Source organism: Triticum aestivum, chromosome 6D, assembly GCF_018294505.1.
Source record: "Triticum aestivum cultivar Chinese Spring chromosome 6D, IWGSC CS RefSeq v2.1, whole genome shotgun sequence".
NCBI lineage: Eukaryota > Viridiplantae > Streptophyta > Magnoliopsida > Poales > Poaceae > Triticum > Triticum aestivum.
Genome location: NC_057811.1, coordinates 367184728 through 367204063, shown reverse-complemented (window position 1 = coordinate 367204063; position 19336 = coordinate 367184728).

Here is a 19336-nt window from a genome sequence, read left to right as displayed (position 1 = left end):
ATTATCGAACGGAGGGAGTAGCTCTTTCTCTCTCTACTATCTCTCACGGGCCTCCCCTCTCACTCGATCTCTCTATACCAAGGGATTATACGGTCACTGTGTCAGCATATAGCTCTGTATATTGTTTAGTTGACCGGTCAACCAGTCCACATGCTGCCTTGTCAGCTCGTGTTCTCTATCTTCGTGTGCTGGCCTATGTGGCAGTGGGTGAAAATAAGTAAACTAGAGACCCATCTGACACGCGGTGAAGTAAACAAAGTTGAAATCACTCGCGGTAGCACCTCGCACGCTAGTAATTGAGGGCACACTTCTTCCGTGTGAAGGACGCACTCGCGCACACCCAGCACACAATACACACCAACACACATGTACACCGGCGTCGCCGCCGGCTGAGATGGACGGCGAGGAAGCCAACAAGCGGAGGCGGCTCGAGCCAAAACCGCATCCGGCGAGCCTGTACTTCATTAGCAGCCTCCCCGACGACATGCCGCTCGTCATCATCGGCCTCCTCCCCACCAAATCTGCCGTGCGGAGCACCCTGCTCTCCCGGTGGTGGCGCCGCCTCTGGCACCGCGTCCCCTCAACCTCATCGTCGACAGCTGCCTCCGCGATGGGGATTGCAAACACATGGCCGCAGTCTACAAGATCCTTTCATCGCACCCTGGGCCAGCCAGACGCCTTGACATCTGCATGTTCAGTACCAGTTGCAAGGTCCAAGCCAAGTTCGACGAGTGGTTCTTATCCCCCACCATAGATCAGCTTGAGGAGCTTAGGTTTGAAGCTGGACGATGTCGCTCTCTGCCGCCGTCCGCGCTTCGCCTCACGCCAAACGCTACACCACGCTAGCTTCAGCTCTTGCTATTTTCCCTAGATTAATGCCGCGCCCGCCCTTCTTCTCCCTCAACTCAAGCAGCTCGACATCTTCGACTTTGATATGCCGAACACGACGCCTACACTCAGGTGTCATCTCCGGCGCAGGGTCGTGTCACTTCACACTGAGGAGCAACACGTAATAATTTGACCAACGGGTAGTACATTACTACTACATTGGTAGTACTACTACTAGTACTAGCACCACCGTCTGGATTTAGTAGTACTACCACGTCCGTCTGGATTTAGTATTTGACTAGCAATATCTAGTAATGCATGTCACAAAAAATATACTTCTCCCTCTGTAAATAAATACTATCCCTTCTGGTAGTACATGGAGTATTGTTTTATTCGGTTTTGAACATAGTTCCCGATGATATTATACACTCTCCCTTCCGGTAGATGGCTCAAATATGAAATCTCATCAATCAGACTACTATTGTACTCACCGAGCGGTCAGCTTGGTAAGCTACCAACAAAAATTGCAATCAAAGACTACTATTGTACTCCCTTTGTACTGGTGCATTAGTCACATTACGAAAACCAAATAATCCCGAAACTTTTAGGCGTGGTGCATTAACTACCCACCTCGTTCCCTGTTTTTGCCACGAAAAAAGAAATCACCCAATAGGAGACGTGGGGTGCATATCCATTCAATGACTTGAGACTACTTAGAGCATGGTTAATAATATAGCCGACCGGTGGCTATAACATGTTGTCATGCCATCTATAGCCAACATGTACATAACAGTGGTCAGTTCATTGCATGCAATGCTATTAATTAGCAAATAAACATTAAGTTCTCTCGTTTTCCACTCTGACTTGGTTGCAGTGCACAAGATGACTTATTCACCTAGACGGAGGGAGTAGTACTTTTTACCACATGGCCCATCATTCAGTCTCACATACTACCTCCTTTCCGGTTTATAGGGCTCAATTCAAAAATCACATCAACCAAGGTAGATGATGAGTGGCGGAATATTTTTTGTAGTGTGTAAAAGCACACAATTAATGCGCTTGTTTTCCTCAAAAATTGTGTTTACCAATGCAATAATTGCAATGCATGCATCCATGAAGTACATGCATTGGTCAATTTTCTCTTAATCCTTGCATGCAATGATTTAATGCACCTTAAAATCTGAACATGTGATGGGATACAATTAAATTAAGACTTATAAAATGGGAAACCTAAAATTTTAAGATAAGCCCTATAAACCGGAAAGGAGGCAGTATCTTCTTGGAGCTCGTGCTACAGCCGGCTGTAAATCTACAGCTTGGAGTATTTTAAGCCTTACAGCCCCCCTACGTCACCTTATGCAATGACATTAATTACAAAATATGCACCCCATGCAGTGCTCAGTTCTCTTTATACAAAATACTACTCTTACCTCCGTCCTGGTTTATTGGTCCCCTTAGTATTTTGTGCCAAATTTTGACCAAGATTTAAATAAAATAATTATAATGCATGTCACCAAAAATTGTATCATTGGATTCATATTTGAACATAGTTTCCAATGATATTATTTTTGGTTACATGCATTAACATTTTATTAGTTAAATCAAAGGTCAAAACTTGGCACAAAATGCAAAGGGGACCAATAAACCAGTAAACATCAAAGTTCTCTCGTTTTGCCCCAACTTGGTCTCGGTGAGATGACTATACTACATCGGCACGGAGGGAGGGCAGGGAGGGCCGAGGAGTAGATAAACAACACACACGTGAATGCAACGCAATCTGCACTTCTCATATAAAGGCTCCCCGCCAGTCCAATCTACAAAATCCTACACACCTATGCACCCTAACCAAGGGCAAGAGTGATCACTCAAATCGCAAGATCAGTTGACTAGAAGCTAGACCCATGGAGGCGATGAGCGCGAGCATCAGCCGGCTGTGCCAGATGGTCCACGGCGCTGGCCTGCGGCCCGACACTGAGGAACGTCTCCAGGTTGTGCTTGAGGCCACCAGGGCGAGAGGCCTCTTGGATGACAACTCCGTCTCCTTGTTCGACGAGGTCCTCGTCGGCTTCCTCGACAAGTTCACCGTCGTCAAGAAGCTCGCGGACGACCTTGACGTACGCCTCCAGCCCACGCGCCCAGGCTCTGCGATGCCTGCCACCCTCAACGGCCTCTATGGTGACGACCTCTGCGACGCAGTGGTGGCCCTGCGACTACCCGCTGTCGCGCCGGAGAATGTCCACCTCGAGGTCGCGCTCGCCGCGCAGCGCCTGGCGCAGCAAGACACCATCAACATAATCACCCACGTCTACGCACAAATCGTCCACAAGGACTACTACATGCAAGAGGAGGACGATAGGACGCTGGCCTTCTTGGACCGCAAGGCAACCTTGGACGACATTGTTCAGAAGCACGTTGAGCTCGCCGCCAACGCCGCTGCTCGTCACACGTCGATTGGTGACCGGGCACACTAGGGCGTGAGGATGTCATTGGTGGATCCGTATGTATCTTTCCTAAAAAGACAAATATTTCGCATCAACTTCGTAATTTTTGTACATACCATGCATGAACCGCGCCAGAACCAAATTTCTCATTTTTTTGGCATCAACTTCTCATTACTATCTATCGGTCGGGCCAAGGAGCAGAACCAAATTTTACATGTTACAAGTTCAAAAGGAAAAGCCTGCCATGTTTGCGTCGCACCTCCACACGGTTGGTCCGACACCCCGCTCAAGGGGGGATGCATGTTGTGTTGCATTTTCACTTACAAGTGGGACCGTAGTTGAGCAAACTGACTATCAGCAAACCCCCACCCCGCCCACGTGATGGCTGAGTTAGAGAAAACAAGAGGGAGAAGAGATAGCTGTAGCATAGATTCCAAGAAAATTGGTGTCAGATGGGACTCGTGTGGGTGGCGTGTGTCGTACTGCTAGACGTGAATGCTAGTTATGGCCCATGCCACCCCACTATATCGAGGTGCTGGTTACGTATAGAAAACACATTATCTCTCCAGGAGTACGGTACACCACTAGTACTACTCACATTGTCACGAAATTTCCTGGAGGCCGTGCTTCGCCCTCCTCTCTCTTCTCAACCAGCCAGTAGACGCACGGAGTGTGCCCGTCGTCTATTTGCTCACATTCGGTCCCACATGTCAGTGAAAATGCAAGATGACCCACTAAACCTGCACATCTTTCACCTCGACGTGCTGGTGATGAAAAACAAATCCAATAAAGATCTTCCGTGGCCACTTTTGGAGTTACTCAAGAGTAAGATTCTATTTAAAGTTTAACCCAATATGCACATCACGTGCCTTCAACTAGCACTCCATCTTCTTGCATGACACGACATGCTGGATGTCCCATGTGTTGGCAAAAGGAGGAAGAACTCGACCAAATCTTCTCCACATTTAGATTGGAGGAGTAGGAAACACGGCAAGCCGTGTGCCTACATCATACATACGTACTGTACAAGCCCACCTTCTTGGCCTTCGTGCGACACCTAGCTCTAGTTGATGTGTAGCGACCCGACCCGAAAGGATCAAGTCTGTGCGCTTAAGTGTCATCCCTGGATCGGTATGCTGACACGCACAATACTCGAGGATTTATAACAGAGGTAAATCACATGTATAAAGTAACGTAAATACTATTACCTCAATCCAAATAGCGAAAGTAACAAGGTTGTGGATTCCCATCAACACCAACGGCAAAGTTGAGTGTAGAAATCATAACCCTAACGTATCACTTACTCGTCGTAGATATCCTGCAACATGAAACGTTGCAGCCCGAAAATGGGTCAGCACATGGAATATGCTGGAAAATTCATACCATAGAGAAATGATGAACAAAGGTTATCACTACATGCATATATGGCTGGTGGAAGAGCTCTATGGTTATAATGTTTTTGCGAAAAGCCAATTTTTCCCTACTGCAAAGGAATAAATTTTATTTGACTATCATGGTAGTTGTTAAACATTGAGATGGTTGACAACATCTCAATCCCAATTAAGTATCATCATTAACCCAACAAGATTAATTAAAGTAACATGATGAGATCAATATGAATATCCAAAGACCAGAGACTCAAAATTGTCCATAACCGGGGACACGGCTAACCATGATTAGTTTGTACACTCTGCAGAGGTTTGTGCACTTTTCCCCACAAGACTCGATCTCCTCCGTTGGGATTCTCGCACTACATGGTGTTTGAGAAACGGATGACCGAGACACAGTCTTTCAGAAGCATTAACTCTAACCCCGGGTAGACAGTACCAACCTACATCTGCTAGCCTACCACTGGAAGAGGTCATGCAACATACTCAACTATGCTAGAGCCCATAATAGCTTGTGGCTGCACACGGAAGTTTCTAGCATGAATAATCTTATGATCCCTTTGAGCCTGGGTGGCGGTCCATAGGAGAATCACACGGAACCCCGGGATTTCCAAAAAAAAGGCAATCACTGGATACCCCAGGTGCCTCAATCCACCCAGATGTGTATTTAAGTAGCCACCTTAAGTTGAACCATTAATTAACAATCTCACATCTGTCATGGAATACACTCAAACCCAATCCACGTCTACGAGCATAGCATAGCAGTATAAGCAAAACGTAGAAGTAACTCCCAAGGTTTGAATGCAGGACAATAGGTTCCTACCTCATCAACTACTTCCCAAACCCACAAGTTAAGAGATCCTACTCATGCAATGTGTGAGGGTTGATCTAATGCATAAAAACTGGGTAATAAGGGATATGATCAAAGTGTGAACTTGCCTGCAATGTGTTGATGAAGATGATTCGCACTCATAACTCTTGATAGTTCTACTCATCAAACTCCGTTCAATCTATCGTGAGCAAGCAATAGTAACCACACATAAGCAATCACTCAAAAGATCGGGAAGAACGAAGAAGACAGTTTGGAAAACATCAAAACCAAGAAAATAACTCTCGCAAGATAAAACAATTTCTAACAGTACCAAAATTATGTGAATTTGGCCTTATCAGAAAGTTTAGGTCAAGAGCTTCGATTTGCAAAAAGAATCAACTAAATCGGAGTTACGGAACTCAAGTTATGTTCAAAAGAAGTTTGAATATGAATCTGAACAAAATTCGAAATTTGAAAATTTCAAAAAGTTGACGTGACAGGTTAACTAGATAGGTGAAAACAAGGCGAAACTATAGGCGCTGGTTTCATCTAATTTGGATAAACGAGTGAAAAGTTATGGTTATTTGAAAAATCAGGGCCAAGCTGTTTTACAGAAGAAAAATAGTTACGGCTAAGGTCTATGTATAAATATGTAGACTAATTGATAATCTAATTATTCTATCATATTAGTCTAGAAATAATAAACTATGGAAGTATAAAAGAGAAAAAAGGTTACCTTTATAAGGCATAGAAAAGATGACTTTGGAGAGAGGAGACAATTCTCAAAAGTCGCGCCGGAGAGGAGAAAAATATTTTTCTTTAAGGAATCTAGTCAAACCAAAATATTGATTTAACCCGAGTCGGATGATTTTTGGAGGCTCTATGGGTCTATATTTATAGGTGGAAAAGAGGTTTAGGGATCAAAAGCTAGGCAATGTGGGACTAAACGTAGACAAAAAGAAAAAAAACGGGAAAGCGCCTCGCATGGGCCTAAAGGCCTTAGGCGGTTCGGCCGGCCGTCCGCAATGCAGTTTTTTTTGAGCAATTGAAAAGAAAGAAAAGAAAAAAAAACTATGGAAAAAGTATGGGGAGGAATAGGGCCGGCTGGGCCTGGCCCATGTAGGAGAGAAGAAAAAATAAAATGATGGGGCGCCCGATGCCACTATGCAGCGCACGTGAGCGACAAATAATTACGGGCCGCACGTATAGTTTTATTTTAAATAGAAACAGAAAGGAAAACTGAATAAATAAAAATAAAATAAATTTTTATATAGGCATATAATATATCAAAATTTTCAGAAAAATATTTTCTACGAGACGAACATTTTTCTAGAGTCAAATAAAGTCCACACCATTTCAAATAATTCAAAGAGTGCTAGTGCCCTACTAAAATCCAATAAAAATCATTTTAAAAATACAAAAATAATTTCAAATTTATTTATCTCCAATTTTCTGATGTAGGGAATCATGTTACCCTACTTTCCATATATTTTATTTTTGGAGAAAAATAATTTGAATAAAAATCAAATTACTCCAAATTGAAAATAATTTCAAAAGGATTTTAAATTTGATCCTTTTAAACTTCCAACTCATATTTCATATGTTTTGAAGAAGTCATTTTATCTTCTCTCATGAAAATCATTGAGTTGCTTAAAGTTTTCTGAATTGAAAATATTTCCAAATAAAATTCAAATCCTTTCAAATCCCTTTTCATTTATTTAAATGGAAGAAGTCATGTCATATTCTCTCTAGGGTTTTGTATTTGAAAAGAATTTGAATTCACGAAGATCATAAATGCAAAATGAAAGTTTGGGAAAGTCCTTTTTATTCCCTCTCATTTAACTTTCAAAAAGTTCGAATTTCACTCACATTCAGTCAATCAATCACACAACAATCAAACAAACAATCAAATCTATCTATTTATTATAACATTCCAAAATTTAGAATTTTGGGATGTTACAAACCTACCACCCTTAAAAGGAATCTTGTCCTCGAGATTCGGAGAGGCTAGTAAGAAATAGGTTAGGTTTGGGGTCTTCTCAAAATCCATCGATCATCCCAGGGGGTCTGGGGTGCTACCACCCTTAGAAACATTGTCATGGTCCCATCTGTACTCATATACTCCATCCTTATTCTTGACGGGGCCGGTCTTCTCAAATTTTCAGGAAAATTCCTTCTCTGGCTCTTTGGGTAGCGGCATAACCTTTTCCTCAATTCTTCTGTCTTTTCATCTTGGTAAGGTTATTCCGAGACTGGGTCTTCATAGCTGACGGGTCTGGCGCCAATACTAAACAACTATCGATATCTCATGGTGGTCAACGATTTATGGTTTCTCCTGCAGGAAATGGGTCTGGTTGATCCTCACCGTATAACCTACGATTGGCAACAACTGCCGTGTACAAGGGAAACATTCTTATACCATTCTAAGGTTCAAACAAGGTTTAACACCGTCGTCTCTCTACTATAGGCAAGTCACTCAGATTTACCATCCCGTATAGCAAGGTGAATAATAAGAGTAAGTCGGTATGGTGATCAATCCATCCCGCACCCAAATCATTTCCTTGTACATGGTTTAGAGAATCTCGCATTCTAACACTCGGTCATCCTCACAAACATTGCAGAATTTCTCTTGTCAACGAACCAAGTTCAGATAAATCCATTGATTCTGCAAGCCAAACAAACATCTATCGTTTCTTCACAACTCCCAGGTTTTACGTAAACTCCTATAAAATCGTCTATCGATAAAAATCGTAACTTCTTCCAGGGTTTTTTCCTTCAGCAAGAATGTGCTTGATTCTTGGCAGGTCCTAGGGCCTGTGGGTTATGGCCCATCTCATCACTTGCAAACCTTGAACTCATCATCGGGGAAATTGATCCTTAATCCAACATCCAACTTCCTAGTATTCTTAAATCCATCCAATTGTACTGTCTTCCTTCCTTCTATTAGCACCAAACTAGGACATGATTACTCAGACTCATTATGGAATTTCCATTGATCCATATTTCCAACATCATACCTCCTTTATATCCAATAGTAATTCATCTCTTCATCCTCGGGGGATATCCCACATACCGAGATAAAAAAACTTATACTTATGAAGTCCATACTCCACTTCGTGGAACATCATTATCCTTTCCAGGGTCAAGCGTCCTTACAGGGGAATATTGGCCATCTCTGCATGGCACTTCTTCAACCGGGAAACATGAAACACATCATGAACTCCTGATAGTCCTTCGGGTAACTCCAACTTGTAGGCCACTTCTCTCATACGCTCCAAAACTCGGTATGGTCCTACAAATCTCGGGGCTAACTTTTCCTTAACTCCAAATCGTTTAACTCTTCGCAAAGGGGACACACGAAGACATGCTCTGTCTCCAATTTCATAGACTACCTCCTTGCGTTTTTGAGTCTGCATAACTCTTCTGCCTGGACTGAATTACCTTCAGTCTATATCAAATCAACTTAACATTCTCTTCTGACTCCTTGATCACATTTGGTCCAAGCAACTGACGGTCTCCAACTTCATCCCACATCAACGGTGTCTGGCTCCTTTTCCCATACAAAGCTTCAAAAGGGGCCATCTTCAAACTGGCTTGGTAACTGTTGTTGTATGAGAACTCCGCGTAAGGTAGATTATCATCCCTACTAGATCCATAATCTAGCGCACACGCTCTCAACATGTCCTCCAGAATCTGATTGACTCTCTCGGTTTATCCATCTGTCTGCGGATGAAAGGCTGTACTAAACTCTAGCCTAGTACCCAAAGTCTGGTGTAGCTGATTCCAAAACTTTGAGGTAAACTGTGTTCCTCTATCTGATACGATGGTCCTCGGAACTCCATGCAGACATACGATCCTGGTTAAATATATCTTGGCCAACTTCGCACTTGTATAGGTGGTTTTCACTGGGATAAAGTGAGCCACTTTGGTCAAGCGGATCAACTACTACCCAGATAGAATCATATCCCGATCGGGTTCTGGGAAATCCTGTAATGAAATCCGTGCCAAGCTTATCCCACTTCCATTCGGGTATTGGCATAGGCTGTAGTAATCCGGCTGGCTTCTGATGCTCTGCCTTTACTCTCTGGCATACATCACCTACGACTACATACTCCGCAATATCCTTCTTCATATCAGTCCACCAGAAACGCTCCTTCAAATCCAAATACATCTTGGTGTTTCCAGGGCGAATCGAGTATGGTGAGTCATGAGCCTCCTAAAGTATTAACTTCCCGATCTTTGCATTATTGGGCACATATACACGGTCCTCGAACCATAAGGTGTCGTGCTCATCCTTACGAAAACCTTTGGCCTTTCCTTTGCTCATCCTCTCTTTTAACTCAGCAATCTCTTTGTCATCCTTCTGAGCTTCACGGATCTTTCCCAACAATGTAGACTGAACTTCCATAAGGCTTTAATTTCTGGGGCACAACTCGAGACTTTGGTAAATTCAACTTAAATTCTTTCCAAGTGGTTACTCCTCGCCATCCATTGGTGGTTTGGTACATCCTCCACCAAGTAGCAGCACCTCTTTCAAAGCACTGAAGAGCATGTTGGGTCATATCCTTTCCGGCTATAGGGTTATTCTCCATGTGATCCTCCATGTTCTGAATCCATCGGTCCATCTCCAATTGACTCATTGGTCTAGAAAATACAAGCTCATCTCCGTTCATCCTCTATTGGGTCCATGGGTTTGGGGTGAGATAAGAGAGGTAGAGAGGGATACACACAATGCAAACAATAGTTTTGAAGAGACAAATTTTTATTGTGGCTGTCGGAAAAACAACAAACAAATAACAGCTCACAAACGTCGCATCTAACGTAGGTATAACAGGGGTTTGGTCGTCTAAAGGTCAATAAATCTTCAACGTCATCAAACTCTTCAAGTCAAGTTCATGCCTCCAATGGCTTCTTCCAATCATGCTTGTCCTTCTTAAGTTCTTTTGCCAGATCATCTCTATTGACTCAAAGTCTCTCGTGACATCCTTGAATATTCTGGAGTTGCATTCCAAACTTCTGGGTTTCATCAACCTCGACATGGACCATGATCCTACTGTACTTCAGTTCCTGACGAATCTTTGATGTCTCGAGGTTTTGCTCCTCCATCATGGCTACTTTCAGCTTCTGCGTCATGAGTCCTTCATGAAATGCTTACTTATCAAATACTGTTTCCTGCAGGTCCATCTTAACTTCTTGATGTAATACTCCAGATCCTGGTGATACACCGGCTAAAGTTAAAACTTCATCTTGTTGATAGGTGCTCCATCAGCCTTCTACCATCCAATCCTTCCATGCATATGCATGCTTAACTCAGCACGGTGACAATAGCATAAGCGGGCGATAACATCATGGATAGCCCTGTTTCTGCTCTTGTCATTTCCATGAGCTATCTCTCCATAGTTGATATCTCCTGCCTTAGGGTTTTCTTGACAAAACCTTGAGTTCTAATGCTCCATGTTCCGGTCTTTCTCTGATACACCTTGATCTCGGGTATTGACAGCTTCCTTAGTCTGCCAAGTTCCATAAGGGTGGCCTTCCTAGATCATACAAATCTAGGAATTCTTGAGAGCCTTCAATTCTATTAGTCTTCGGAGTCTTCAACCATTGTAGTTTTCCAATTACACGGTAAAATCTTCTTCATTCCAAAATGGTCTTAGTTGTCCGATATCTTGTACTTCTTGGAGTGGTCTCATCAGTCAAATCTTCGAGTGGTCAAAAGGGGAAAGGGGTATAGTCTCACTAAAAAGGAATATTTGAATAAGCTTAGAAGAGAAGAGAGGTAAAAGATCTTTTTGAAAAAGAAAGTTTTAGAGAAAAATCTTTTCCTATGGGCTTGCCAGTTTCTAGGGTCACGTCCTACAGTCAACATGTGCTCTGATACCATCTTGTAGCGACCCGACCCGAAAGGATCAAGTCTGTGCGCTTAAGTGTCATCCTTGGATCGGTATGCTGACACGCACAGTACTCGAGGATTTATAACAGAGGTAAATCACATGTATAAAGTAACGTAAATACTATTACCTCAATCCAAATAGCGGAAGTAACAAGGTTGTGGATTCCCATCAACACCAATGGCAAAGTTGAGTGTAGAAATCATAACCCTAACGTATCACTTACTCGTCGTAGATATCCTGCAACATGAAACGTTGCAGCCCGAAAACGGGTCAGCACATGGAATATGCTGGAAAATTCATACCATAGAGAAATGATGAACAAAGGCTATCACTACATGCATATATGGCTGGTGGAAGAGCTCTATGGTTATAATGTTTTTGGGAAAAGCCAATTTTTCCCTACTGCAAAGGAATAAATTTTATTTGACTATCATGGTAGTTGTTAAACATTGAGATGGTTGACAGCATCTCAATCCCAATTAAGTATCATCATTAACCCAACAAGATTAATTAAAGTAACATGATGAGATCAATATGAATATCCAAAGACGAGAGACTCAAAATTGTCCATAACCGGGGACACGGCTAACCATGATTAGTTTGTACACTCTGCAGAGGTTTGTGCACTTTTCCCCACAAGACTCGATCTCCTCCGGTGGGGTTCTCGCACTACATGGTGTTTGAGAAACGGATGACCGAGACACAGTCTTTCAGAAGCATTAACTCTAACCCCGGGTAGACAGTACCAACCTACATCCCCTACATCTGCTAGCCTACCACTGGAAGAGGTCATGCAACATACTCAACTATGCTAGAGCCCATAATAGCTTGTGGCTGCACACGGAAGTTTCTAGCATGAATAATCTTATGATCCCTTTGAGCCTGGGTGGCGGTCCATAGGAGAATCACACGGAACCCCGAGATTTCCAAAAAAAAACAGGCAATCACTGGATACCCCAGGTGCCTCAATCCACCCAGATGTGTATTTAAGTAGCCACCTTAAGTTGAACCATTAATTAACAATCTCACATCTGTCATGGAATACACTCAAACCCAATCCACGTCTACGAGCATAGCATAGCAGTACAAGCAAAACGTAGAAGTAACTCCCAAGGTTTGAATGCAGGACAATAGGTTCCTACCTCATCAACTACTTCCCAAACCCACAAGTTAAGAGATCCTACTCATGCAATGTGCGAGGGTTGATCTAATGCATAAAAACTGGGTAATAAAGGGATATGATCAAAGTGTGAACTTGCCTGCAATGTGTTGATGAAGATGATTCGCACTCATAACTCTTGATAGTTCTACTCGTCACACTCTGTTCAATCTATCGTGAGCAATCAATAGTAACCACACATAAGCAATCACTCAAAAGATCGGGAAGAACGAAGAAGACAGTTCGGAAAACATCAAAACCAAGAAAATAACTCTTGCAACATAAAACAATTTCTAACAGTACCAAAATTATGTGAATTTGGCCTTATCAGAAAGTTTAGGTCAAGAGCTTCGATTTGCAAAAAGAATCAACTAAATCGGAGTTACGGAACTCAAGTTATGTTCAAAAGAAGTTTGAATATGAATCTGAACAAAATTCGAAATTTGAAAATTTCAAAAAGTTGACGTGACAGGTTAACTAGATAGGTGAAAACAAGGCGAAACTATAGGCGCTGGTTTCATCTAATTTGGATAAACGAGTGAAAAGTTATGGTTATTTGAAAAATCAGGGCCAAGCTGTTTTACAGAAGAAAAATAGTTACGGCTAAGGTCTATGTATAAATATGTAGACTAATTGATAATCTAATTATTCTATCATATTAGTCTAGAAATAATAAACTATGGAAGTATAAAAAGAGAAAAAAGGTTACCTTTATAAGGCATAGAAAAGATGACTTTGGAGAGAGGAGACAATTCTCAAAAGTCGCGCCGGAGAGGAGAAAAATATTTTTCTTTAAGGAATCTAGTCAGACCAAAATATTGATTTAACCCGAGTCGGATGATTTTTGGAGGCTCTATGGGTCTATATTTATAGGTGGAAAAGAGGTTTAGGGATCAAAAGCTAGGCAATGTGGGACTAAACGTAGACAAAAAGAAAAAAAACGGGAAAGCGCCTCGCATGGGCTTAAAGGCCTTAGGCGGTTCGGCCGGCCGTCCGCAATGCAGTTTTTTTTGAGCAATTGAAAAGAAAGAAAAGAAAAAAAAACTATGGAAAAAATATGTGGAGGAATAGGGCCGGCTGGGCCTGGCCATGTAGGAGAGAAGAAAAAATAAAATGATGGGGCGCCTGATGCCACTATGCAGCGCACGTGAGCGACAAATAATTACGGGCCGCACGTATAGTTTTATTTTAAATAGAAACAGAAAGGAAAACTGAATAAATAAAAATAAAATAAATTTTTATATAGGCATATAATATATCAACATTTCCAGAAAAATACTTTCTATGAGACGAACATTTTTCTAGAGTCAAATAAAGTCCACACCATTTCAAATAATTCGAAGAGTGCTACTGCGCTACTAAAATCCAATAAAAATCATTTTAAAAATACAAAAATAATTTCAAATTTATTTATCTCCAATTTTTTGATGTAGGGAATCATGTTACCCTATTTTCCATATATTTTATTTTTGGAGAAAAATAATTTGAATAAAAATCAAATTACTCCAAATTGAAAATAATTTCAAAAGGATTTTAAATTTGATCCTTTTAAACTTCCAACTCATATTTCATATGTTTTGAAGAAGTCATTTTATCTTCTCTCATGAAAATCATTGAGTTGCTTAAAGTTTTCTGAATTGAAAATATTTCCAAATAAAATTCAAATCCTTTCAAATCCCTTTTCATTTATTTAAATGGAAGAAGTCATGTCATCTTCTCTCTAGGGTTTTGTATTTGAAAAGAATTTGAATTCACGAAGATCATAAATGCAAAATGAAAGTTCGGGAAAGTCCTTTTTATTCCCTCTCATTTAACTTTCAAAAAGTTCGAATTTCACTCACATTCAGTCAATCAATCACACAACAATCAGACAAACAATCAAATCTATCTATTTATTATAACATTCCAAAATTTAGAATTTTGGGATGTTACATGATGGTATATGACAACTAGGACTAACTATTGTACTAGCATACTACTACTTGCTCTATGTGATGTGGCAACTTCATATAACCGGATGTTGGCTTTACTACTACTACGGTACTCACACTCCAAGAAGTGACTCAAAAACCATTCATAAATTGAGTTTATCACATGCATATGCAAATGTACTATTCATTACGTACATCAAGTCATCAACACACAACGACAACAAAGATACATGTTGGATTATATATTATTTCCAACCAAAAATTCTAGTGGAAAATACTAAAGTTTTTATCACACAACAAATAACAAGCAATGAAATGAACTTCAGCTCAACCAGTCCTCGGCGTTGGAAACGCTTGCTTTGAACCATATGTAAGCCTCTGGGAAGGGACAACTATTGTCAATATCGAGACCAACACATGACTCATCATCCAGGCTGAAGCAGCCTATAGCAGGACGCATATTGTCATAGCCAGGGTAGGGAACCATAGCAATGTCTGAGGTATAGATACAGTTGCTTCTCATAAATGGTAGTAACGTTGTGGCAACAGCAACTATATCGCCTTTCACCATCATTTGATAGTTTTGTCCAAGAAAGAGCGAGCTTTCTCCAAGACTATCAATACGGAACCTGGCAGAAGGTGCTGGCACTAGCACACTAGCATCCATCCTGAATACCCTACAATGGATGTTGGAATAGGTCCAGAGAGTGCGACCATGGGAGACAACACCTGCTTACTTAGTAACATCAGCAGTGCCCTGTATACAGACAAGAATAGGTGATCCATCAGAATAAGTTGCCAAGCGCCACTGAGTATGTAGGTCCTGCTCGTCCTCATGCTCGTGATCATCACCATCGTCATCTCCCCCTTGGTTATAATTTTTTTCAAGTATAGGTGGTGGAATGTTCACAGGACCTTGGAAACACAAGAAGGTTAATTAGTACGGGGATACTAACTAGCATGCATGTGGATGAAACAATTCTAATTACGGTGGAAGACAAACGTACTGAAACCATAAGGATTCTATGCAAAAACAGTGCCACGAGTGGTGGCAGCAAACACAAGACGCTCGTATTGAATTGCATCACAGTACTCATCCGTGTACAGAAATTTATTTTTGAGCAATATCCATCGAGGCCTGGAAGTAAGGACGGCAACAAGCTTGTGGAAGATAGCAACAACATCATAGTTCGTGTAATCCCAAGAGCGGTTGGGAACTCGACAAATTTCTATCTTCCGTAGACGACAGTCACCATGATCTTATTTGAACGTACGTAGATCATCTATGTGCTCAACATCAGGGCACTCTGGGATTTTTGGAAGTGAAACCTGGTGACGAGTGTACACATTCACAAGTTCCCACTCGCAGTTGTACCCAATATAAACAACACAATCTCCATTTGCGCCTGTCCAGGCCTTACCCTTAAGCGATGGCATCTTAACATCACACGTATCATCATCAAGCGGCATCAACTTGCACAAGGCGAGGCTTCCGTCATCCCCGCACCAGCGAGCAGGGTCATGGCAAAGAAGATAGGGGAGATCAAACTGCTCCTGAACCCTTGGGTTCTTCGTAATGATATTATTTGTTGAGTCAAGAATGGTCTTGAACGAACCTGCCATGCTAGCCAAGGTGATGATGTCGCACCGATCAATGAGTTCCTCCACCATGTCATCTTTCATATCGGGGCAAGAATAACGGGGTTGTTTTCGGCCTGTTCCCTCCATGGAGAAGACGACCGAACAATGGCAGAAGGAAGGGTGAAGGCAAATGGAGGGAGGAAGAGTGTGCGACAGCAGATCCAAATCGAGAGGGAAAGGCGAAGAGGCGGTGGACGATTGCCACGGTACTGGAAGAGGCGCCCCAGCCAACACAGACGTCCATTCAGAAATTGTACAAAAGGACTCGCCGTTGTCTCACTGACATGTTGGAACGGGACCACATGTCAACGAAACATGGTGTGTCATTTCTCATGCAAAATGCGATCTGGCCGTTGCCCCGAGGTGCTGCATTATTTCTCGACTTTATTTTTTTAATGGCGTTCCCTTCAGTTTTGAAGCACCACTAATTGGTACTGTATGTAGAGAAAATATTAAACTACTCTACCACAGTACCACTACTCCACCTCTAGTACTAGTATCAAAAAAGATATATAGGCTGGAGCTTCAGCGCTTGCTTGCTAAGGGCTGCCCACTTGCTTCTCACACTATCACCCTCTCTCCAGATCTAAAAAGACGGTGGTGGTCCCTCTTTCTCCCTCCTCACCGGCGGTCACAGATCCGCCAGGATCCCGTCCACCGGGGAAGAAAAGGATGTGCAGCATTCACGCACTCGTCGTCAGCGAGCGAGGTCACACACTAACGACAAGGCTGTCCTCTCAGACTTCGCCCCGCGCAGTATGGCCTCCGTCCCAAGCTCGCTGACGCAGTGTGTGCGGAGGACGGCGACCACGAGCAAAGACACTTCCCGCCGACCCTTAGGTATGCTACCTCTTTTCGAACCATACCCTTGTTCTATTGCCCCATCTGCCACATCGCTGCATGTGGATCTTTTTCCACTCTACCATCTCCCCAATTTGCTATCCTCTGCTCTGCTGGTCATGCAGAAGAAAACCTTAATTTTCACTATTAAAGGAAACCCTACTTCATGCAGACTAATCCATGTCTGGGTTGAATAAGGAAAGGAAGGGAGAAAGTATTGTCGAAGAGATTAGGTATCGAACCCGCATCTAGGTTGAAAAGGGGGAAATCATTAGCTAAGGAACGAGTCTTGTGTCTCTTGGTTGAAAAGGGGTAGAAAGGCATGACAACACAATAGAGAATTACCAGGTCAATCGGTTTATTTTCCTCACATAGGAAAAAGGTGGCTAAAGAGGAAAAAATTGGGACGTAACCACATATGCTGCCTAGATATTTGTTGCTCTAGGCAACCATCCCTCCCTCACCACTCTATGCATCCGTGGAGGTACATCGTACTAGTGCGCCCACTGTCCGAATGGGCCTCCCATGCTCTTATTGCCACTTTTTTGCTGTTAGTATAATGCCACCGGTAAAGTCAAGCAATGCTACTGCTAAAGTGATGCCACATTTAACTAATGCCGCACTCAGTCTAATGCCACCGATAAATTCAAGCAATGCCATTTAATGTCACTGGATTATTTCAAGGTTAGCTGTTGATTGTGGATGTATTAAAGATTTTTTAGCTAAGACATTCTAATGCTGTTGCACAACCAGTATACCAATGATGAAACTTGTTACCACCTTCAGATTTTTGCACTGTTAATGCTTATAGATTACATACCTCACTTTCATGAGATAAGTCAAATTTTTTTGTACAGTGTCACCAGAATGCCAAGTTGCCGAAGTCATTTTATTTTGGCTAAACTGCACAAAAAATTATGAAGAGAAGAGGAAAGGTCAAGAGTGGGCACCTCCTCCTCTGGCTGTTTTCTTGATTCGGTTGATCAAGTTTTTATGTTTGATCGGTTATCAAGATTGGGATAGCAATTTTCAGGTCCTCTCAAGTTCGAAATGATGTTTACCTTGAAGGTACATGGTTTGCAATTTTTTTATACTATCATTAGTTCATAATGCTAGTTACGTTCAGACTTTTGTATTTGGTTTAATGCTGTTGCACAGCTAGTATGTATACCAATGCTGAAACTTGTTACCTTTACATTTTGTATCGCTAATGCTTATAGAAATCTTCCAGTGCTAGCTTATGGAAATCAGTTCAGTAAAACCATTCTAATGTACCCTGTAGTAAAAACTACTCTACGGTTGCACTAGCCACTGGATTAGTGTATATTTGTACTATTCAAATGGTGTTGCATTAGCATATAGACATATATAAGGTGTGGCAAGCTTTCCCAGATATGCTCAAGAAAACTTTAAATTGAACTGCGAAAACGTCTTATATTAAGGAACAAAGGGTGGAGAGTTCACTCAAATACTGCCAGTAAAGCTAGTCACACCTTTGTTAAAATTAATGTTCATTATGTTATCGGAGGAGGTCTGCATGTTTGTCTCTAATGCCTGTCGATTACATACCTGACATCATGATGTAATGGTAAGTCATTTCTTTTTGTACAGTGTCACTGAATTGTCAAGGCGGTGATGGCATTTTATTTTAGTTGAACTGCACAAAATATGCTTAAAAGAAGATGAAAGCTCAGGAATGGTTCAGTTTTTTAGAAAATACTATGTATGCCTTCCGGACATCAGCCGCTGTTGCCTTATTTATTCCTTCAAATAGGTGGTTAGAAACAGTATTGCTACCTTTTCTCATTAAGAAATTGGAATGCTTATATTTGTGAGCCTATGCTTCAACTAGTGCCACTTTTATAGTAGGGATAATTATATTTATGCCCCTAGTTGTGTCCCACTCGGCTGTTTTACCCCTAATTTCCAAAAGTCACCGCTTCTGTCCAAGTCACTTCGCTCCTCTTATGCTTTTGCCCTTTGACTGTTTGACCGTTAGTTTGAAAACTTCATAACTAATTCATACTAAATCAGAAAAATGCAAATAAGATACCAAAATGTTTGGACAAACATCACCAATATGTCAGTGTCATTTGCATTCATGAAAAAAGTGTTTGAAAGTGCCCATCCGAGTTTTAGCTCTTATGCTACCACCATGAATAGTAAAATCTAAAAAAATTCAAAAAATTAAAAAACAAATTTGGTGGCAAAGAATGACAAATGTTTTAAGTGCTTGCCAAGTTTCATCAGGGATGACATTCGTGGGTGCCCCGGGAAAAAAAAACAATCAGCACTCCAAAATAGATTATTTTTTTGCCATGACTTCCATGAATGCTGTTCCCTGATGAAACTTGGCAAGCACTTAGAACATTTGTCGTTCTTTGCCACCATATTTTTTCTGAA